Source organism: Theropithecus gelada, chromosome 17, assembly GCF_003255815.1.
Source record: "Theropithecus gelada isolate Dixy chromosome 17, Tgel_1.0, whole genome shotgun sequence".
Lineage (NCBI taxonomy): Eukaryota > Metazoa > Chordata > Mammalia > Primates > Cercopithecidae > Theropithecus > Theropithecus gelada.
The window spans coordinates 32,963,345-32,988,631 of NC_037685.1; the positions used below are offsets into that span (position 1 = coordinate 32,963,345).

General features: G+C 36.9%; 1 protein-coding gene and 1 long non-coding RNA gene across 2 annotated transcripts in view; both read left to right on the forward strand.

Moving 5' to 3' along the window:
• GPC6 (glypican 6) overlaps positions 1 to 25,287 on the forward strand; it is a 1,182,247-nt gene that overhangs the window by 542,018 nt on the left and 614,942 nt on the right. The gene's annotated exons all lie outside the window — the stretch shown is intronic.
• On the forward strand, positions 8,991 to 24,836 carry LOC112610819. Its single transcript, XR_003116493.1, has 2 exons — positions 8,991 to 10,982; positions 24,717 to 24,836. It is a non-coding gene; the product is annotated as an uncharacterized LOC112610819 (long non-coding RNA).

Consider the following 25,287-nt stretch of genomic DNA (forward strand, 5'->3'; position numbering starts at 1 on the left):
AATCATTGAAATGAAAAGCACTAAAATATGTAAATTGTTGCTATTGTTCTTAAGTGCTTCTTAACATAGGATATGATCATTTCAAAGACAAAGTATGATTTCTTTCATGTCCACAGTGATTATGTTTACAGCATGGGATCAATCTTCAATATATGAGCAGTATTACTTCTGTAAAGTTAAAGAAAAGTTGCTTTAAACTTTCGAAATTTATATTCTGTTTTCATTAACCTTTTTTTCCCCTGCCTTTATTTTTATTCTCCATTTTTGAAGAAAATGTTCAGTATGCAGGCAGTTGCAAAGGCATGCTGTAGTAAAATTGTCAGTAAATAACCACGAATTAGGCACTGCATTATAAACTCTGATTTTAAAAAGCAGTTTAATTTTCTTTTAGTGTGAAATATAACAAATATTGATTTGGGAGGGATTGCACTCTGCTATGTAGTATATGAGCAAAGAGCTTCAAAGTTAGTTTTTTAGTAGAGACAGATTAGAAACTAGCGCGTGGAGCCACATCTTCAGTTTGCAGGAAAGTTATTTTTCAGACGTTTGTGTCATGCTTAAGACAATTAAGTCTTCTCCTGCCTACCCCACCCCCTCCCCTGCTATACCTGTGAGAAAAATAATTTTTAGCTTTGCTTTTTAATTTTAAAATTTTTAAGTAGAGACAGGGTCTTGCTCTGGTGCCCAGGCTGGAAGGCTGTGGTGCAATCATAGCTCACTGCAGCCTGGAGCTCCTAGGCTCAGGGGATCCTTCTGCCTCAGCTAGGACTACAGGTATGCACCACCACACCTGGCTAATTTTTAAAAATTATTCTTCGTTTAAAATTATTCTTTGTGGAGACAGGATATTGCTATGTTGCACAGGCTGCTATTTTTTATTTTTATAACAATTAGATATATTTATGGGGTACAATGTAATTTCTTTTTTTTTTTTTTTTGAGACGGAGTCTTGCTCTGTCGCCCAGGCTGGAGTGCAGTGGTCAGATCTCAGCTCACTGCAAGCTCCACCTCCCGGGTTTACGCCATTCTCCTGCCTCAGCCTCCCGAGTAGCTGGGACTACAGGCGCCCGCCACCTCGCCCGGCTAGTTTTTTTTTTTGTATTTTTTAGTAGAGACGGGGTTTCACCGTGTTAACCAGGATGGTCTCGATCTCCTGACCTCGTGATCCATCCGTCTCTGTAATTTCAAAATATGTGTGTATTGTAAGATAATCAAATAAGCGTAATTAACATATTAATCACCTGAAATACTATCTTTTTTTTTGTGATGAGAACATTTCAAATCCACTCTTTAACTTTTTGGAAATATACATTATTATTAACCATAGTTCCCTTCTGTCCAATACAACACCAGAAAGTCATTCCTCCCACCTAACTCAAACTTCATACATTTTGACCAGTGTCTTTTCTTTCTACATTGACTCTCCTTCTCCCCTTCCTCCCGTGAGCCTCTGGTAATCACTGTTCTAATGTCAATTTCTGAAAGTTCGATTTTTTAGACCCCATACATAATTCTGTGATATTTGTGAGATTCTGTGATATTTATCTTTCTGTCCCTGGCTTATTTCACTTAATGTGAGGTTCATCCATGAACCATAAAGGAAATGACAGAATTTCCTTTAAAGAAAAAATGCTATTATCATGGTGGCCAAACATAAGAAAATTAATATTCTTCCTCTTTGTCTTTAGAAATTAGAAACAGTCTAATGCAGTTCTGAAATCCTACAGTCTCCAAAGCCAGGAAATTTTGTTGACAGTGTATTTCCTGGTGTCTGCTATTGGAAGCATAATGATCATTCTCTCAGGAATCCATTGTTCAAAGTTGCAACTGATTATATGAATCGATAAATGCTTCTTGACCTGTGGTCAGTGTAAAAGCAAGGCTCCGGGGACATAAGGTGTCTGCCCAGAATGGAGCTGTAAGCATGGATACAGAAGATCCTGGAGCAACAGGCAAGCAAAGGAGAAGGAAGCTACCGAGAGTTACTAAGCATGCAGTAGAATGGGATTTATGGACTGGCAGGGAACTTTGAAATAAAAGCTTATGCTTGACTTGGCTGTCATCTTTAAGGAAAGAAAATTAGGTTTTTCAGAAAATATTATGCAAATTTAAAAGTGACCTAACAAGCATTTATGGATAAATCTATACTATTGTTCTAAGTCAGGTTCTGATGTGCTGGTATACAGATAAAATACAGATCAATTTACTCATTGCATGATTGGCGACCATACTAATTGTGATTCATAACTGTCACCCACCATTTGTGCTATTTGAGAGCAATTCTGCACGTAGGTAATTATAGTAGATTGCCCCTGTGCCAAGAAGACATTGCATAAATCCTTCAGCTGAGGTACGACTGACAAGCCATGAGTAATAGAGTGCACCTTGGAAAAGATTTATATTTGAGGCCCAGTTAGCTGGAGTGCTTTACACTTTTCATTTCTCAATAACTTGACTGGAACTAAGGCAGTCAGTTATTTCCCAAATTCTCCGTTTTCATGATAGGATAATCAATAAAGAGCAACTATTAATTCAGTGTCACTCTGATATACTAGACTAGACAGTTTTACTATGTTATTGATTACTTCTGTAATTTACCACTGGGGGTAGACAGTCTGAAGGTCATTAGACATAGGTTGTTTCTTAGTGATGCAGGTTCACTTGTGGTAAGCAGAGGCTTTGTTGCCATGATCAGCTGGAGTCTTTGATTCTCTATGATGCATGGGGCAAAGAGTAGCACAATTTCATCAATCATACATCACATTGCATAGCCTACAATCAAAGAGCAAAGTGGTGAGGTGGCTCTTTCTGTACAGATGGAGTTCTCAGAATGAGGGTTACTTGCCCCTGTCCTCTCATATCATAGGACCTGCGGTAGCCCCCAGCTGTTTCCCTGCACCTGCTCTCTCTTGGAGAGGTTTTCCATTACCATCAGGCATCATTCAGGAGTTTTCAACAAATAAAGTAATCTATGTGATACAAGTTTCAAATATAGTCCTCAAAGACATCTGGATACCTGTTCTTTCCAAACTCCCATGATTTATCATAGGATATTTCAGACAAGACATCTTATGATTTCTAAAATTAAATATCTGTCAGCAGAATTTGTGCACTTTGTAAATTATTTGCTTTCTGCCAATAATATGTTGCTGTGTTAGCATTAACTTGCGGACCCTACGCTTTCTCCCCAAGAAAATTTGAGATGTTGGAATAATTAGCAAACCCTTCATCTTATTTATTTTTCTGATCTAGTTCATGCTGAATCCTGCAAGACTCTCTCTTTTATCCCATTCCATATCTACCACACATATTCTATGTGGCTTTCCTTGCATAGAATGTCAGGAAACACTGTCTACACGCTTGTTTTAATAAATTGTTGTCCTTTCAAACCTTTGCATTTATATCACAGATCGGATCTACTGACTCTTTTGAATTCCTCAATAGGTACCTCCCTGTCAGTCACCTAAGCACCGAAAGCCCAACTATTCCACTTTCTTAGAGATACTGCTCTTAATTTAGATACCTAGTCCTAAGCTTCTAAGCTCTAGAGGGGTCTGATTTGTTGAGGAGAGGGGAATAAACAAATCAGATTCCTCCAATCGTACAAAATGCTACCTTTCATTATATGCAACAATAAATGATATTTTTAGGAAGTGATGTGTTTGTAATATTGTTATATTTGATCTTGCCATTTTTAACATGCCTTTATAAAAATAATTTCTTATGTGGATTTGTTTTTTAAATGGACCTTGCTAGCTCCAAACATTTTATTTTACACTTTAGTATAGTGTTTGGTTCGTATCTACTAGGAATAAATTAATTAGTGTCACAGATGGACCACCAGAATTTGAGACTTTCTGAGATATTGTTTGTACCATTTTTTTTAAAGAATATGAAAGTTATTTATGAGAAGAAAAAAATTAAAATGTAAACACACACACGACACACACACACACACACACACACACACACACAGAGGCCACCTCTAACCAGATTACTGACATGTCTATGTTAACAAAACCTTTGTGTGAGGTTAGAGATAGAAGGGGTGCATGGTCAAAGCCAAAGTTAAAAGAGCAAAAGAAGGAGAAAATATAGTCCTGGAAGACTAGAATTAAGTCATTCAGAAAAAGCTAATACAAGATATTTATTTATTTATTTATTTATTTATTTGACAGAGTCTCGCTCTGTTGCCCAGGCTGGAGTGCAGTGACACAATCTTGACTCACTGCAGCCTCCACCTCCTGGGTTCAAGCGATTCTACTTCCTCAGCCTCCTGAGTAGCTGGGACTACAGGCGCGTTCCACCACACCCAGCTAATTTTTTGTATTTTTAGTAGAGACAGGATTTCACCACGTTAGCCAGGATGGTCTCGATCTCCTGACCTCGTAATCCACCTGCCTCAGCCTCCCAAAGTGCTGCTGGGATTATAGGCATGAGCCACCGAGCCTGGCCACAAGATTTTTTAAACAATTCATAAACATATGTTTTTATAGGTCCATTTAGATGTACCTAGAGTCTCTATGTAATTGAAATAGATACATGTTTATAGACCATAGACCATTATCTTTTTATGAAAAAAGATAAACTGTCTGGAAAGACAACTTTCCAGATAAGATATCTGGAAAGGCAACTTATTTGGTTTTAAGTATTAGAAATCATTGTACTTATAAATATATACAACCAGATGTTACAGTTGATAAAGATGCATGAAAAGCAGCCGAACATATTATTTAAGGATTTTACTAAGGAAAGTTTAAGCGATATAAATTTCATTTCTCTTCCATTAATGTATACTATTTATATTATAAACTTTTTTTAAAAAATGAGATGAGTTTAACTTACATTTCCACTTCTATGCCTTCTAGAAAATAGAATCATTTGGAGAAGTCAAAACTTCGTCACAGAATTAATATATGCCCCAGGTTAACTGCATTATTCATAGTTCCAGTTAATCTTTGGGATAATTATTGTCCCACTTAACAAACATTCACAGTGGTGAATTAAATAGCACCCTAAAGCTATAGAAATACAGGACAATTAATGAAATCCAAACATATCTCATCTGATTCTAGTGCTGACCTCTTAAAAGTAAAATCATTGCTATTATTCCTGTTAAGAGAATTTTCACTTCATGGAATGGGCCTGTACCTCCAGGAATAATACGGAGCTCTTCTCAAGTTGTTTCACTTTTTTTGAAAGTTAACCTTTCGATATGATGGATAAACGTTAACATTTGTAAAACTCAAGCTGTTAGCCCAAATGCAATGTTGCCTCCTGTGTTACTACAACATCAGGTCAATGCCAAATGAGCCATAAGTTTCAACTTTACACTACTAGTAGATACCTTGACCTTTGATACCTCACTCAAGTCATACCATGGGTGTTCTGATGTTTTGGTGGTGTTTGCAGTCATGTGCAAAGAAAAGGCTATGTTTTAAGTTGTGTAGGTCTTAGTCATTAAAGGATTTCTGTTCCTATTCAAATAGAAACTTTGTAAACATTTTCAGAAGTTATTCAGCAAAAGAATTAATTCATATGATGCCCTTTTTTAATGAAATCATAAAATTGAAGGAGATATGCAGATGTCTCCTGAATCCTTGGAAATATGACCAAGTCATAGTCCAGTGCATGAATGGATTTTGCATGTGTAAGTTTCGAGTCTGAAACTTTTCCTTTGTTAAGAAGTCAAGTTAATCAATTTCATTAAATTAAAAGATGAATGAGCTCTAGAGATTGGCTGGATAGCATTGTGCCCATCATTAACAATAGTATATTGTGCATTTAAAATACTGTTAGGAGGGTGGATAATATGTTAAGTGTTCTTACTATAGTTTTATAAAAAAATAAATAAATGAAAATAATATACTGCCAATGGAATTAGAAATAAAAATTTAAAAAGAGTATTGATAGAGTTTTATATTATATCCAAGGAAAACTACTTTAAATGGACTTAAATTTGGGAAAGGAAGAATGATACGAAGACATACTGTAACTATTTTTATCGTTATTTATCATTAAATATATTAAGATACTCTCCATAAGCATTATTACCAGAAAATTATCTTTTTGGATATCTTATTGAAACAGTCCTGTAAAATAGTGTTTCATGTGACTGGCTTCATTCTCATGAAATGAAACCACATATATTTAACTATCTCCTTAAGCTTAGCTTAAGACCAAATATATATAATTGTTACTGGTGGCCAAAGAAATCAGTTCATTTTGGGTCACTCATTTTAGCTGAGTGGACATTCCTAATGGTTTAAAAAACAAAACAGAGTGTTTTTAAATGCACTTAAAAAAATTTTTCCCGCAATGGTGGTGACTGTAGGCTTCTTCTGCAGTGCTTTAAGCTAAGCTCCCCAGAACTAGTGTTGATATTGTTTCTTTAACATTAATCGTCAGTGACATAATTATTTCTTTTTAAATAATCAGTATGCTAAGCATTATAGGACTAGGAAGCTACTGACTGAAAAGAGATGTGCCGTAATGAAGGTACTCCTTTTTTTAGATAATTTTGGCTGCTTATCAGAGCAGAAGCAGCTGTATTTTGGACTTACTTAGAGTTTCTATTTAATGCACCATGAAAAAGCAACAAGTGCTCCACTAGAAAAATCATGTTTTGTTGAAAGAAGTAAAGCAAAATGAGTTTCAGCTCTATACCATGGAAACTCACAACAGTAGGGGAAAGATCAACTTGGGAGTATATTTTTCGGTGTTCAAATTCAGTTTTAAAAAAATTGTACTTTGAACTTAATGTCTATTGCCTCAGAGTAAAAATATTTTTAGAATCCTTATCAGTCAGAAAATTCTCTTCTTCAAACAAAATGAACTGGAATGTAGAGCTAAAATAACCCCGTTTTAGTTTGTGGAATGGCTGTTGAGCCTTTATTTTTATAAGCAAATGGCAAATGCTTGCTCCAATGTATAGCTGATGCAAATTAAGCACATACTCTATTTCATAAATGAAGGGGGGATTATTGGAAACACTCTTGCACTGATCAGTAAAAACTGATTACCATCAAAGAAGGCCCTGATTACTAACCACCAGCTTAGTGTTTATCTGTACCATCTGGCCAGCTCAGAGGGGAAAATTTGCTGAGCTTAAAAAATGTTTATTCCGACTTTCAACTCATGCATGTATAGAACACAGATGAGGAAACATCTGATGTCCTTCGGATTCTTGTTGTTAAACAAACGTAACTCATCTTCAAGCAAAAATTTAGTCGTTTTTCTTTTTTCCCCCTCACTGATTTGGCTTCTTAAGCTATTGAGTTACAAGCATTATGGAAATAAGCATAAAAAAAAAAAAAAGTAAGGGTGATTAGAGCCCTTAAAAATATCTGAAGGATAATGTTGACCTCATGTTTTTTCACATACACTTTGATGTAGGTGGAATTTTATTATTTTACTTGAACTCATGTGGCTTCGAGACTACATTCAAGGCACAGACCTGAGTGCTTACTGGGGACAGATGAACTCAGGACTTTCCTGTGCCTGGCTGCAGCACTTTTGCTCTAACTCATGCCTTGTCTATGGAATGGACGGCACTGCTTTTCCCACCTGTTAGTGTTGGTTAATTATTGCCAACCTGTAGAACAAATGACTCTGCTTAACAGCCATTTTCCCTGAAAACCCTTCCTTGATTATTCAAGATTAAGTCCTTAGAGTCATAAGTTTACCTATTCCGTAGCACATACAGTTATCATCATGATTTCTTACTCGATTATCAATCTTACCTCCCCAAGCCTGTAAACATAATTCAGTGAATGTGTTTTTATTCACCACTGTATTCCAGGCCCTAGAACTAACCCTGATACATACCGGCTACTTGGTAAATATGGGTTGAATGAACAAATGAACAAATGGACAGAGAAATGAATGAGACACTTCTGTCTTCAGTTCAGTTTAAATTTAGGAACAAGGCATAAGTGAAAGTGTGAGGAGACAAAGCAGAGCAAGGCAAGTACTGAAAGGTATGATCGCATGCAGTGATGGCCATTACGATAATCTTCGTACAGGAATTCATAGAGGAATTCATTTTAAGATAAATGCTGGCTTATGCAGGCTCCTAAGACTTATTTTTTTATATCCATTCTTAATTAAGCTAATGTTGAAAATAGTACACATTTATGGTAAACAGCCTTCAGTCCGCTTTGGGAGTCATATATTTGCTTGCTCTCTGGGAAGCTTCTTTCATAAAAGGATGCCCTTTTACTAGATCCCACCTGGGAGCTTTATGGGATTATTTTTTCCTGCTTAACAAAAGTGGGATTTAAACTCTAATTTCCAAAAACATAGTGGCTAGCTAAAATTGGTATTGATTTAATGTTCTGGGTCAATTTTAAGTCATAAATGAACGTTAGCAAAAAAAGAAGTTTCTAAATTCTATAAATCACATGGGATTTTTCATCGGCTCATTCCATTACAATCTTTTTCTCAGGGATAAGGTTTTCTAAGTCAATATTTTCCCAAATGCGTGCCCTTTTATCTTGCACTAAATATGGTAGTCTTTGTTTCTTCAATGGCCACGTGAGAACAGAAGGAAAATTTCTTCTCAGAGAAGACCGAGCAAAGCAATATTCTTGCCAAAAGTTATCACAGTTTAATAGCAAGAAGGAATGTACACTTCTCTAAACAAAATGTGCTATGCTTTCTGATGCTGACACCATTTATTTAGTCTTATTAAATAGCTGGTAAAATGATCCAAATTTCAGAGAAGCACAAGCTGTAAGTGGCTGCTGCATGTGAAAAAAATAAATAAATAAAAATAAAAATAAAAATAAGGCAGCCCCCAAAAGCAGCAGGGAGAAGAAAAAAAAAAAAGGCAGCCCCCAAAAGCAGCAGGAAGAAGTGTGCAGAGTCTGGGAGGATCACCTTTCTCCACAGCTTCACCTTCCGAACCCAGGCACTGATTTCCTCTCGCACTCCTCCTCCTGATATTCGTTCATTCACCTTATTTCTACACTCTTGCCCCTTCCATATTTTTAATTAACTTTTGTCTTTGTGCTTGCACACTTGCTTTGCCTTTCTTTCAATCTATAGTTATTTTATGGGTGGCTTGGCACCTCAACCAGATGGGAATTAAGTGGAAGGCAGAAGTTGGCGTGCACACACAACCTCTAAATAAATGCAGGCCTGGGAAGGATGATTCATGCTTTACCTCTGTTCTTTCAGCTGCAGTCAGTATTTTTCCAATTTTGGTAGGCACCGGCCTCACCTGGAAAATTGTTACAACAAAACATACTTTAACTCTACTCCAGACCAAGTAGGGCTTAAATCTCTGTATTTATTTGCCAAGTAGTTCAAAATTTAGTAGTTGGGGGAATGGGATCACCAACCATTCTGGTTTGCCCAGGAGCGAAGGATTTCCTGAGCTGTGTGCTAAAGCCTGAACACTTCTGAGTAAGTTGAGACATTTAGTGACCCTATTTAGGGTTGAAGATCAGGGCCAAAATAGTGCATGCATCTGTCTGCATTCCATCTTTCGATCCTAATTATTGTAAAATACCATACAACCCCCACTTTTATGGGTATAACATAGATATGTTACTTACCTATTCTTATTTTTGTATATTTTTTGTTTATTGCATGGTTTATTACATGTAATGAGAATAACAATCTCATAACATTGATTTTAGAATTAAACGAGATAAAATATGTAAAGCACTTAACATAATGCCTGATACTAAGTGTTCACTGAATGTTACATATTATTTCTTTTTAGGTCCAAAGGTATTTATTTTCTTCTTGGTTTCCTGAAATACTACTCTTTGGTAAAGGAAGTTTCTCACTGGTTTCCTAAGCCGGCAGTGGTCTGAGGCATGCCACCATTTCTTTGAGCTGTGATGTGTTATATCATCTTCTTCCAAGACAGGCCCTCTTAGCTAGTGTGCTAACTGGACTTTCTCTCTCTGACTCAAAGGAGCTGTGCCTCAGAAGCTTTGTGGAGGTAGAAAGGCTTCTCCACACGTCCCAAGATAGGAGAGGGATTCTACCCACCTTCTTTCTGGATTCTTCTATGGACTCTAATGATTTCTTCCTCAGTAGTGTCTATTCCCGGACCCAGCAACTGCTTTTTGAAATTTGCTTGCAGACATCAACTTTGCAACTTTTTATCTCGTTCTCAGCACTTCAACTTAAGGCTAATATTAGACCAAGACCCACTTCCTCTAGAAATAAATCCTTTTCTCCCCCATACTTTCTTGGTCAAATAAGGTTACAGACTTATTTGGCACTTACTTAAGTAGTTTGTTTTTTTTTCTTCCTTAGGATGGTTCTCAATTTGTTGACTGATGAAATCATAAAACATAACATAACCCTCTAGGTAGCAGAGCATGTGCTTTGTAACATCATCCAGCGCTCCTTGTTGTGTTATCCTGCAGTCTTAGTAATCCACACTGTCTCACAGATCAAGCCCTTTGCTCATTCTGTCTGTTCTATGCCAAACATATTAATAACACATACACCAGAGGACTGCTGGCACTGCCCCTCCCCAGAATAAGCAAACAAGTCATCTTTAAAAGCAAGTTGTTTCAGCTTCTTTGATAGGAACTAAGTTGCATACAAGGTCACAAAGTACATCAGTGAACTAACTGGAAACACAACCCAACAAGGCTGACTCCCAAGCCTGAGCACTTTACTAGATCACGCTTCCTTCCTCGGTGAAAGGCTTCCCAGGGCAGGAAGAACTGGAGAGCAAGCCTCTAAATTATACATGATTGTTTGTCTCATTTTCACTCCGTGGCTAATTGAAGACACAGGGGAGTGCTGCTTTTTTGGCTTAATCTCTCTTAGTATCTCATTTGTCTCACAAGTGTCGGGGAGTGCACTCTGCAGGTTAGCTTTGTGAATGGTCGAATGGGATTTGGTGAGCTTTGAGGAGTCCTGGGATTACAAGTTCTGTGTCTTGGTTCACACCACTCTGTGCAGTTCCCTTTTGTTTGTTTCCTCATTTGCCATTTTAAAATAAATACATTGTTTAAAAAGTCAAGCATAGAAGATCCACAATTGATAGGAAAGGAATGTGAATCACTAAAGAGAAACCACTGAAGTATTTAAATGACCAAATAAGGAACATGGAAATGTTTCTACTCCTATAAATTTTGAGCCTGTGGGGAATCAAACTTGGATTCGTTTTAATAACAAAAGTTCAGAGTTCAATGTACCTTGTTCCGCCTGCTGAAGATTAGCACTGTGGTGGGAGTGTCCATCCAGGTTGCCAAAACCACAGTTCTGCACAGTGACTCACAAATTATAATTTTTGCAGTGTTTGGAAGAAGAATTTCCATATCATATCTGACAATATACTTTTGGCCCATAGCCCTGAATGCATTACTTTTTATGTAGTATAGGCTCAGTGCACTTTTGAGAATTAAGCAACAAAAATATTAATAAAATGCCACTGATGATAAAGAAAAGTAATGGCATCAACTAACATTCGATAATTGTAGGATGATGTATTGCTTCTGTATGGATTTTTTGTTCTCATCTATGAAGATATCAGCATTGCTTAGGTTTACAGATGTCCGTGAGAAAACACATCACCCTCTGTCAGGAAGGGTCATTGACTATTAAATTAAACAACAGACCTAAGTGTGCTCACTTGGGCTTGCAACAGCTAAAGCCCTGTGTCTCCTGCTTGGTCACTCCTGTCTTGTATTTAATATGGATTTCATGCCTTAAATGGAGTTTTCAAGGATAGAAATGGAGGATTTCAATGGGACAATCTAACTTTGGACATCTTGTGATGATGAGCAGAGAGGCATCATTGAGAGGAAGAGTTTTAAAAACAGGTGTACTTCAGAAATATTCAAAGGCGATATATACACAAGAAAGAGAAACAAGAAAAAAAAGTTTGTTTAGGAAAGTCCTATAATTTTTTATGTGGAAAGAAATCAAAGGCAAAGCAAATGGAGTGATGCTGTCCTGATAGAAGCCAGGCTGTGGAGGAGGAGTAACAGAATTTAGAGCGCTGGTCCTGCACAGAGTCCTACCAGACACATCCTTCTGCTTGGTCCTCAGATGAAGAGTCCTGTCTCCTGGAGCCTGAGGGCCAAGTGACCAGTCACACCATCATTCTAAGGAATTGTTCTGGACAGAATCTGGAGTTTTCAACGCCCTTCTGTATCCATTTTTATTACGGATGCTGCTTTGAAGGATGGATAAAGTGCTAGGAAAAGTTATTGTCATCTGAAAGACCAAAATTCTTTCTACTCAAAACTCTTGTTCTCTACCATGTACCCGGTGGGACATTTTCTCTGTAGTTTTTTCCAATATATAGTAGGTTCTGACAGGACACTGCTTATCCTCACAAGGAAGGCACTTTTATGAAGAATTTAGCAAAAAAAAAAAAAAAAAAAGGAGAGAATAAGAAATGGAGATCGTTTAAAGAAAAAGTGAAATGCCACTCTAGTTAGTAATTCTGCCACTTAATGACAGAATTAGTAAAAGTCACGTGTAAAGCCTGCATGATGGATTCACTTTCTCAGGAAATCTCTTTAATAATACAACGTTATATTCTGAGTAACAACTTGATGTATAAATTAAATAACTTAACATGAAGGCATGTGTGTCATAATCTTAGAGATGGTTCATCAATAAGCATTTCAGAGACCCCAGTGAGACATATCCTTTTCTGGGCTCTAGAAATGGATGATGAAAAAGACAGGGAATGTCTATTTAGCTTCAGTATGCAGCTGACTTTTTTGATGTAGCTCACATACCCCAAAATCTTTCCAAGTAGATTTAAAATGGTCCATTCTTCATCCTGCCTCACTCAGTCTTATGGTATGTGACTGTAGGTGTTCCTGTGTAGTTTTAAGTTGCCCCTCTGCAAAGTTCCTTAGCTAATCAGTACTTGAGCCCATGGTTTTTTCACCTACCTTTCATAGGTTCAGTCTATGCCCTTTGATTTGGCAACTCCTTTTCAAAATATTATATGTGATTTTCATAGCCATCAAACCATTACCAACCCTGCCTCACCCACTATGGCCTGTGCTGTTTAGACTCTAATAACAAGCATTGAGTCTTACAAGAGATTGCCATTGGCTATACTGGCATCAGATTCATCAAAAAGGTATGGGATGGAAGTACAACTTGCCAGCAGAGCAACTTAAAATCTTCTCTTCAGGGAGAGATTTTATAGCAGTACATACTGCCCAATAGACATCATTTTGCCATGCAGCAGACAGGTCAGGTGTAAGAAGATAAGTTCAGATCAGGCAGCCAGAAGAACTGCTTTGGCTTGGATGCCTCATACCTCCAGTGGAACCAATACTTCTGACAGATCCATGGGCATAGCTGTCATTGTATATGATACGGAGCATGCCAGTTAGAAAAGTCACCACATTCAGGGACACTCAAAACTATGAAGACTGTTCCAGATATGTATAGACCAATTTGCCAGCCAGGGGTCATTTTTTCCTGTAGGCACTGTTCCTAAGTAACACAGTTGGTATATAGCAGGTGGCCAGGAGAGTAGAACTGGAACATTCACTGGGGCTCAGGTCTTCAAGAAGAGTGTCTTTGCCTACACTCCTGGATTAATGGACAACTCCATTCTGTCTCACTTCTCCTTAGAGCTATTTTTAAGAGCACTAGAATATTAGCGACCATATCACAAAGTATCTTATATTTTTAACTTGATCAGGAGATAAGTTATGCTAATATTATGCACTTTTCTTCTAGCTCTCTTTCGTATATTATTTTTACCAGAATCCTAGACACTAATGACACACTTAACGACAGAATTAGTAAAAGTCATTTATAAAGGCTGCATGCCGGATTAACTTTCTCAGGAACTCTCTTTGATAATACAATGTTATATTCTGAGTAATATCTTGATGTATACATTAAATAAGTTAACATGAAGGCATACGTGTCATAATCTTAGTTGGAGTTGGTTCATTGGTAAGCATTTCAGAGATCCCAATGAGACATATCCTGTTCTGGGATCTGGAAATTGATGATGAAAAAGACAGGGAAAGGGTCTTCTGTAAGTGGCCTGTACTTGATTGGAGGAGACCATCAGTTGGTTTAAAAAGCTAGTAATCTAATTTCAGATACAGTCAAGTATTGAAGCAGACAGAGCATGAGGAGTGGACTTCAGGAAAGTCTTCTCTTATCAGAGAGCTCAGCCAAGGCCTTTGGGAGGAGATGCCATCTGAGTGGATAAACAAAGGGTGAGAAAAGGACATCCATGCAAAGCCAGAACATTCCAAGAGAAAAAGGAGCAAACACAGATGCCCAGAGATCGTAAAATACTGCATATATAATAAAACAGTGATAGCAGCATGTACTGTACTTATTGCTAATGTTTATTCTGCTTACTGCATGCTAGACACTGTGTGCTAAGTAGTTAATCCTCATTATCTCATTTTGTCTTTCTTTTTATTGCTTCAAGAGGCGGGGTCTTGTTATGTTGCCCGGGCTGACCTTGAACTCCTAGGCTCAAGTGATCCTTCTGCCTTAGCCTCCCGAGTAGCTGGGACCACAGGCACACACTGCCTCCTGGCATTCTCATTCATTTTCCAAACTATGTAAAAGACTTTACAGATGAGGAAACTGAGGCCTAAAGAATTTCAATGATAGGGTTAGAGTCATGTAGGTTTTAGGGTTCACATCTGAGATTTGAGCCCAGGCTCAAAGTCTAGAGTCTAAAGCATTCTCCTCAAACTAAACCTGGAGTTTTCTAGAAGAAAATTGTCGTTGCCGCCTTCAGGCCTGCTGAGCTTCTGAAAGCTAAGTGAAGCTACAAAAGAGATGAGGCTGAGAGTGATCGTGAAGAAATTAAAAGCACGTATATTTGGTCAAGCAAACATTACTTTGCAGTCTATTAGCTACAGTTAAATATTTAACACCTTTGAAAGCTCAAGGTTGATGACATTTTCAAATTGTCAATTTCTGTTTACATTGGGGCAGTCTGCAGCATTACTGTGTTCAAAAACAGTTGGACTAGTCTTACTTTGCCTTAATTGAATGGTTCACTTTTAACACCCAAAGCAGAAGTTGGCGAATGTCGTCTAAACAAACCAATTTCAACAGAGTTTTAAAGTTACTTAGAGATATAATGCTGTCAGAAAATAATTCTCTGAAAAGTCACAAAATTCTGCAGCATGACTCATTATTTGCAGACTGTTTTTATAAGAAAATGATTGGCTTTTTAAAAATGTAGTGCTGCAGCCAGCAACAATAAACCCCCTTTGGAAAACACATGATTCAGTTTCATTTGCCTTTTTTTTTTCTCTTTTTTTCTTTCTTTTTTTTTTTTTTTTTGGTTTACTAAGCACTAGCCTGGAGAGAAACACCCAAGTATCTGTTCACTGAGAACTATGTAAAAATAATACAGTCTAGGTAATCTCTCAACATTGTACTTTGCAAATTTAGGGAGTACAATTTCACTATGTTAATAGTGTTATTATAATATAGCAGTTATTATAACATAGCAGTAGTAATGATAGCTTACATGTATTCAGCCCTTACTATGCGCTGGCGCAGTTCTAAACACTCTAACAACATCTCTGAAATAGACACTAAGAACATCCTCTTCTTACAGATGAAACTGCTGAGACTGAAAGTAGTTACATAACTTCCCCCAAACAGATGAGGGCAAATTGCCAAGTGGCAGAGCTGGGATTTGAACCCAAACTCTCTTTTTCCACCTCAGTGAATTATCTCCAGAAGAGTGTCCATAGCATCTTATTTTGAAACCCAGTATCATCCTGGGATAATGAACTGATATGATCCAGATCCATCAATACATTTCTCTTACCTATCTTTTCAAGGTATGTTCAGAAAAAAAGAAAGAAAGAATATATTGTATTTTAAAGCCCAAACCTATGCACAAACCTATGCTTCTGCCCTTGGCTTCACTAGAAGAAGTTTGGAAACCCCTATATAGTAGGTAATTACTAAATCAGTTATTATGCTTGGGTCTGTATCAACTTTGTAAGTGACATAAAACATTTCATCAGTACTTACCTTGTCCCTGTTAAACCATCAGATCCATCCCATTCCCTGCCGACTGGTTTTCAGGCTTTCAGAAACATCAGATGGCTGTGGCAGTAAGTAGGATGTGGGCCATCCTTCCACCAAATAATGACCAACTATACAGAACAGTTGTGCTAATGTCATGATTAAGTACCCTTGCCCATCGACCAACCTCTGTCTGATTTCCTTATCCATAGAGATATCTCTAATAATAAAGGATAGAACTTCAATCCACATCTGGTTGAGTTCTAATCCAGCAAACTTCCAAAAAGGACATACTTACCATTCCTCAATCATCTGACCTCAATCCAGTGATGTAACTGAGTGTGGCTTCCTGGTTGCTGACCATGCTATCATAATTGCATAGCCATAGGTAAAAGGATCTGACACAGGGGTTGAAACAGGCGATCAAGCAAGTTTTAATTTAAATTCCCAAGCCCCGTCTCTTGCTTTCTCATATTCTTCACTTTTCTGTGTTCTTATCTCTTCTATTCCTTCATTCCTGTTTTTCCTAACTCTTGTGCTTACTAGCAACATTAAGCCCAGCTAAGCCTTTCCATTTGCCAAGATAACTCTCCTAACCAGAGCAAATCACATCTACCCTTTTGCTCAGGCATTCCAGTGTGCTCTGACACGATTACTTTTTTGTTGCCAATGAGGTTTTTATTGTTTGCTTAACAAAATTATTTCATTAAGTGAATGGCTTTAGAGATTCATTTGGTTTTATTTTATTGCTGGCTTGGGGAAAAGATATACAGCTTTTGTTAGGAGAATATGCCAAAAAATAGAATTGGTACCTATGTAGACATTATTGTTATGATTTATTTCCCTGTATAGTAATAACATTATTTTATAGGTTTACATGAATACGTTTAATTGCTGTTCTGAGAATTCCAAAGCTGATGTGTACAAGGGTTACTGCTGATGCCTGGTGCAGGCTGAATCAGTAAATTCCAATCATTTGTGTATTTGTACCTATGTATATCTATACATTATATGTCTACATCTTCATCTGTGTCTATTTGTATATATATTTCTGAGACCAGCTAAGAGTTCCCTTTCATTAAATTTCTGTTGCCATATTAAAAAAAATACTTTCTACTAAAATATATTAAGGGAAAAGCAAGTTATCAAGTCCACCGGACCTTCATTTATAACACCAGAAGAACACTCAGTGTAAGTGAGATCTTGAAAGAGGAGTCAAAGGTGAGCTTTTTCAATGCTGGTAATTAATTCTTGCTTTGCATAGGCTAATTGAGGGCAATCATTGAATACTTGATGTCATTTCATTTCCTAGCTGTCAGTGGGACTACAGCCTGCTTTCCCTGCTAAATCTGTTAACCTCTGTGCTTTCTTTTGCTGTTAGAGGGATGTTCAAGATAGAGGGGCACCAAGAGCTTTGTTCTTTTTTTGTGAATGTCAGTATTTTTCTTCAAAAGAATGTTGTTCTCCTTTGACAGATTTTTTTTCTCTTCCTAATGTCTCTGTTAAGGCCCAAAAAAAGAAGCAGCAACTTTCTGTTACTGTTGGTACCAAAATGAAGAGAGTGAATTATAAGAGAGATTTCTTAGGTGGTCTGCCTTACTTTGTAGACTAACTGGTGTTCAAATCCATGCAAATCTACTCACTAACTTGTTCTGCAAATAGTTACTGAGTATCTATTAAGTCGTAGCATTGTGCTAAGTATTGGAAAGAGGTGAGAAAGGAGACATTAACTCTGCCTTTAAGCAGTTCAAAGATCACTTTTGAGGTTGAGGTGACATCAATGCACTTGTTTAGATACGGCCTTTGGCAAAACCGGTAATATTTTAGGTGCCCACTTTCACCATTCTTGTACCTGTTGTTCTGCCAATCTTCTATACAAGGACAAATTATTTATTTCACCGTCTTTAATCCCTTTAGCTAACTCTCCACTCTATCTCACCTCTCAACCCTACCCAGATAAATCCCATTCCAAGCAAATGGCTTCTTTGGCAGTAGTTGAGGCCATACAGCCAAGTCTTTCCCATGGGAAAATGTGTGGGAATGTGTGCCTTAAGTTTCTGGGTTGGCTGGATACATTTGCCTTGATGGCCAATGAGATTACAGCCATGTTTTGCATCCATCCAATAACTCAGAGAGCTGCAGCCAATCCAAGTGGAACAAATCATTTTTCTTCTAAAAGATCATTGAGATAAACACTTCTGGATTATTTATTTGTTTGTTTAGTTTTGCTTAAATACTTGCCAATCTAGATTTTGCTGTATGTTTACAACTATCCTTTTGCATTTTAAAAACATTTTATATTAATCTGCCAAATGTAATTTTCTATCACACACTGCTTTTCTTTCCAGTTTATTATTAATATCACTTTTTATGCATATTTGTGTGTGTTCCTCGAGAGGAAGGACTGAGACTAATATCTTTACAAGCCTCTCAGAACTTAGTATTGTGGCCACCAGTGGAGGAGCTGAGTACATTGAACTGAATTCACTGGGCTTTAATCAATGTTAATTACTATTTTTTGTATAAACAACATAATTTACATCCAAAATAGCCGCCTAACATACTTGATGACCATCTAAATCAAGTTTCTTCCTTCAGCTTATTCTGGTGTCTTTGTTAAAAATTATGGAATACTTGTTTATAATTCCATATTGAGATGACAGATAACTTGGAAAAATGATAAAAGCCTCAAAGTATCTATGGACCATTAGAATATACAGTGAAGTTATAGTAATCCTGCAACTAGCTACTGGGTGGCGTGCCCCTCCATTTCACTATTTTCCATCACAAAATAATGGGATCCAAGTTCTGTGATTCAATTTCAAAGAGAGAGTTTGATTATCCCCTGAACCCCTAAATGGCTTATGTTAGCATCGTATATGCTATATGCTATATCTGCCCCAGTAATCACTGTCTCTTTTTCATATGGGCCAGTTCTTTGTTCTTTTGTTCTTTGTTAGAGGCCACCTTCATCCCCAATTTTTCCAGAGGCACCACGCATGTACCTTAGAGCTTAATGTGGGGAAATGACACCCCATGTCAGCTGGTGAATGGGGAGACTCTTCCACTCTATAAAGAAAGACCATTCTGGATATTCCCTTAGTTGTGTGCATATAATCCCCTGGGACTGGAAGATGCTACTCTTCCACTGGTGGAGTTCGTGGTGAAGAGTTGAGGACATTGTTTTTTCCTTATGGATCCAAGGAATGTGACTTGTCTTACAAATGGAGAACTAGACCCAATACACATAGAGATGAATAACTAGATCAGGGAAAGTGAGGCAAGAATAAGGCAAAAGTAGTCCAATAATGTATTTATTTATTTATTTATTTAAATATTTATTTGTTTGTTTATTTATTTATTTTTTGAGACAAAGATTCTCGCTCTGTCACCCAGGATGGAGTGCAGTGGCGCGATCCCGGCTCACTGCAAGCTCCGCCTCCCAGGTTCACGCCATTCTCCTGCTTCAGCCTCCCAAGTAGCTGGGACTACAGGCCCCCGCCACCTCGCCGGGCTAATTTTTTGTATTTTTAGTAGAGACGGGATTTCATTGTGTTAGCCAGGATGGTCTCTATCTACTGACCTCGAGAATCGCCCTCCTCAGCCTCCCAAAGTGCTGGGATTACAGCCGTGAGCCACAGCGCCCGGCCGCCCAATAATTTGTAATTGTTCATGAAAGTCATTGAGAAGTAATGAGGATGAAAACAAATATGGATTCAAGACCCGAAAATTTAAAAAAAGCATTTTTTCCCGCAAAGTGTGAAGAAAACACACCAGTCAACCTAGAATTAAATATGTGTATTAGATTCATTAATTGAAAACCAAAAGAAATTAAAAAGCAAAGAAACAAAAAACATTGTTTTCCTTAAGAGAGTATCGCCGTAGGCTACACATATAGTCAATTACATCCCACCGTATTAGATGCTATTTGCTATTGTAAACAATTAGCTCAGCCATCATTGTGGGTTTATGTTTTCCAATCTTTACATCTTCAAATGACCCCTGGCTTAGTCAGTTTGTTAAAAACAGCATATAAAACAACCCCTAAAGCCTTCTCTAAACTGGTACACAGCATTCTTCATTATTAAACAGCTGGCACTCTAACTATATGAAATTTCATTAAATTAACCTTAATGACTTAATGGTTCACAATCACAAAAAAAAATACAATAAAATTTTAAGATGTAACTTCTACCCTTATCTAAAATCACTTCTATTAAAGATTTGACAATGTTAATGTTTAAATCAAATCATAGAATGATTCAACAATAATCTGCATTTTATTTTTAACTTTAAACATCTATTTTGGTCATTGCCTTTATGTTTCTTCATATTTATGCTTCCTGTTATAGTAAAAACTTATTACTATAAAATGACTGATTTCATTTTTAATTTCTGTTTGACCTTGTCCTTATTGACTGAAAATCTATTTTTTTGATGACCTATGTTGTGTAAAGTACTGTTATAGGCACAGCGTAAAATGTTTAAGCTCCTATTTCTGAGGGTCTTACAGACTAAAAGAAATACATAGTTATACTTTGTCTACTCTTTACTAACAAAAGTCTTTTTCAAAAGCATCGTTTTGATCCTTTGAAGACTCCAGGAATTATTTCTATTTTGTGAATGAAAAGCCAAGGTTCAGAAACAAGCAACATGCCCAAGTTAAGGGATGGTTACAGGCAGAACCAAGATACGGATTTTGTACACATCCGGGATCCTTTTCCCAATATTTCTGTCCCTAGAGTTGGGGTCCTAAAAAATTATCTGTTAGAAGCATTTGAAATTGTTACTATATGAAATATAAAGAAGAGGAGCTTTTCAAAGGCCATTAGTAAAATTAGAAATGATTTTATGGGAGAGTCCCACAAATTAGGATAATGTGATCCTCTGAAAATGTCTGAGACTGTCTGAGCCATGATATTAGATGTAGAACACAAAAGTCAGGGCTAATACATCAAGAAAATATTTTATATGCCCTTTTCTAACTGTGTATACAAGTGAAATATCTATTAGGGTCAGCATCTGTTGAAAAATTGTATATATATATGTATAATTTTAATTGACAAAAATTGTATGTTTATGTTATACAATATGATGTTTGATGTATGTATACACTGAAGGTGACTAAATTTTATTAGCATATGTATTACCTTATATATTTATTTTTGTTGGTAAGAACATTTAAAGTCTATTTTTTTAGCAATTTTCAAGTATACAATATATTGTTCTTAATTACAGTCACCATGAGATACAACAGATCTCTTGAACTTACTCTAACTGAAATTTTCTACCCTTTGATCAACATATTCCCAATCCCCACACCCTCTAGCCTCTGATAACCACCACTGTACTCTCTGCTTGTGGATTCAACATTTTTAGATTCCACACATGTGTGAGATCACGTGATTTTTATCATTCTGTGGTTGGCTTATTTTATTTAACATAATGTCTTCTAGGTTCATCCATGTTGACCCATAAATGACAGCATTTTCTTCTTTTTCAAAGCGGAATAGCATTTCATTTTGTATATATATCCCATTTTCCTTATCCATTCATCATTATTGGACATTTACGTTGATTCCATGGCTTGCCTGTTCCGAATAGTGCCGCAGTGAACGTGGGTTGTGTATACATCTCTTGTACTTGCTAATTTCATTTTCCTTTTCCAGAAGTCGGATTGCTGCGTCATATAGTAGTTCAATTTTTGATTTTTTGAAAAACCTCCATTCTCCTTTCCATAATGGCTGTATTAATTTACATTGCCACCAAACATGTGTAAGAGTTCCTTTTTCTCCACATTTATACCAACATTTGTTTTATTTTGTTTTGATAACAGTCATTCTAACAAGTATGAAGTGAAATCTCATGGATTTGATTTGCATTTACCTGATGATTAGTGATATTGAGCACTTTTACATGTACCTGTTGACCATTTGTATGTCTTCTTTTAAGAAATATTAGTTCAGGTCCTTTGTCCATTTTAAAAATCAGATTTTATATATATATATATATACACATATGTGTGTGTATATATACACATATGTGTGTGTGTGTGTGTATATATTTGCAGTTGAATTATTATGGCACTAGGATTCTGGGTAATATGTATTTATTATTTTCTTTAAGTTCTGGGTACATGTACAGAATGTGCAGGTTTGTTACGTAGGTAAAGGTATGCCATGGTAGTTTGCTGCACCTATCAACCGATCACCTAGGTATTAAGGCCTGCATGCATTAGCTATGCTGCCCTTCCCCGACATGCCCCATGCCCCAGTGTTTGTTTTTCCCCCCATGTGTCCATGTGTTCTCATTGTTAAGCTTCCTCTTGTAAGTTAGAACATGCAGTATTTAGTTTTCTGTTCCTGTGTTAGTTTGCTGAGGTTAATGGCTTCAGGCTCCATCCATGTCCCTGCAAAGGACATGATTTTATTCCTTTTTATGGCTATATAGTATTCCATGGTATATACATACATTTTTTTTTTTTTAGCCAGTCTATCATTGATCGGCATTTGTGCTGATTCCATGTCTTTGCTATTGTGCATAGTGCTGCAGTGAAGATATGTGTGCATCTATCTTTATAACCGAATGATTTATATTCCTTTGGGTATATACCCAGTAATGAGATTACTGGGTCAAATGGTTTTTCTAGTTCTAGATCCTTGAGGAATCACCACACTGTCTTCCACACTGGTTGAACTAAATTTATCTTCCCACCAACAGTGTAAAAGTGTTGCTGTTTCTCTGCAACCTCACCAGTATCTGTTGTTTCTTGACTTGTTAATAATTGGCATTCTGACTGGGGTGAGATTATTGTATCTCATTGTGGTTTTGAGATCTATCTATCTATGTATCTATGTATGTATGTATGTATGTATCTATCTATCTATCTATCTATCTATCTATCTATCTATCTATCTAAATAAGAGAGAAAGTATACAGAGTAATATAATAAATTTCCATGGAGCCACCACCCATCACTGTTATTCTCTGGAGAGTCACATGAAATTTTCCAAACTATACTGGAATCCCCATCTTCTCCTCCTATCATATCCTATTATGCAGCCTACACTGCAGTCTAGATACTTCTCTCCCAACCTATCAAACATATTTATGCTTCTGTGCTTTACTGACTCTGTTCCCTCTCCTAGAATAATCTTGCTGTTTACGTGAAAGTCATTTGTTCTTTAAAATTTTTTCAATTGCCCACGTAGAATTAATTGCCTTCACCTCTTTGTTCCTATAGAATTTAGTTAATACCAAAAAATAAAAAGTAAAGACTATAACCTCATGTAATATGTAGTTATAAAATGTTATAAATGGTTCAGGGTCCTTCATTTTACTACACAGTCCCACAGAAGAAGGAGCATATCTATTCTTCACTGCAGTGTCCCTGTGCCTAAGGTACTGCTGTGTACATAAGGGAGTACCTATACAGTGAACATTTAATGAAATCAAGAAGAGATAATCAGAGGCAGGGTGGGGATATGGATTGAATTTGATTGACAGATATAATAGTAAGCTTTATTCATGACCAAGACAGACAGGTTGTCTGGGGTTTGAGAACTATTAGAAGTAGTATCGTCCTGGAGTCCAGCTCACAGAGCAAGGAGACATGAATATTTCCCTGTAGTTACTGGACCAGAACAACCTGCACAGATTCATTGGAAATTGTTTTCTTCCTTCCATCCAAACAATTCTACACTACTAGGGCCCCAGAGCAAATAGAGATGTAGGGAAATTTCTGTTTTTGTAACGTACTCCAGCTGAGTAAGCATTTTCAAACCCCTTCCTCAAAAACATGGGTTTTACACATGTGGCTCTGCTCACACTGACTTCCCACTAAAGCACCTAGCCTTCAGCTTATGTCTCAGATGCAGAAGTAAATTTCTAAGGCCAAGGTTTATTGGAGTTTATTCTTACCTATTTTAGAATCCCATTGCTGAAACCTCTTGTCTACTTCCAACTGTTGGGTGTCTTAAAAGAAGTAGTCTGTTTTGATTTGCATTTCTCTGATGGCTAGTAATGATGAGCATTTTTTCATGTGTCTCTTGGCTGCATAAATATCTTCTTTTGAGAAGTGTCTGTTCATATCCTTTGCCCACTTTTTGATGGGGTTGTCTTTTTCTTGTAAATTTGTTTGAGTTCTTTGTAGGTTCTGGATATACACAAGTTAGAATGGCGATCATTAAAAAGTCAGGAAAGAACAGGTGCTGGAGAGGATGTGGAGAAATAGGAACACTTTTACACTGTCGGTGGGAGTGTAAACTAGATCAACCATTGTGGAAGACAGTGTGGTGATTCCTCAAGGATCTAGAACTAGAAATACCATTTGACCCAGCCATCCCATTACTGGGGATATACCCAAAGGATTATAAGTCATGCTGCTATAAAGACACATGCACACGTATGTTCATTGAGGCACTATTCACAATAGCAAAGACTTGGAACCAACCCAAATGTCCATCAATGACAGACTGGATTAAGAAAATGTGGCACATATAGACCATAGACTACTATGCAGCCATAAAAAAGGACGAGTTCGTGTCCTTTGTAGGGACATGGATGCAGCTGGAAACCATCATTCTCAGCAAACTATCACAAGAACACAAAACCAAATACCGCATGTTCTCACTCATAGGTAGGAATTGAACAGTGAGAACACTTGGACACAGGAAGGGGAACATCACACACCAGGGCCTGTTGTGGGTAGGGGGAGGGGTAAGGGATAGCATTAGGAGATATACCTAATGTAAATGACGAGTTAATGGGTGCAGCACACCAGCATGGTACAAGTATACATATGTAACAAACCTGCATGTTGTGCACATGTACCCTAGAACTTAAAGTATAATAAAAAATAAAGAAAACAAATAAATAAAATAAAGTAAAATACATGTTCTATGTCTGATAGAACAGACATATAGGCAGACTATGCATAAATCACAGATTTTTAAAGAACTAGTTGTGAAAATTTAAGGGAAATAATCAGTTAAGACACAGTGAAATCAAAGAACAATTGACTCTCTGCCAAAATATTGACATGTATTTTCTGGGTGAATTTTGGGTTGCCTAGAGTTTGGTTGTTAGCATTAAAGATTCAGAAATATAACAATTTCAGCTTTTTTGAAGTTGATGCAGATTTCAAAAATGAATTCCACTTAATCAATGCAAAATAGTGGTGTGGATTACTGGAATAATTATTTTTAAAACAGCACAAAACACAGACACTAATACTTGTATCAACATGGCCAAAATATTTTCTGCTTAGGGAACCTGTGTGGGAAAATATATTATAATAAAATAACAATT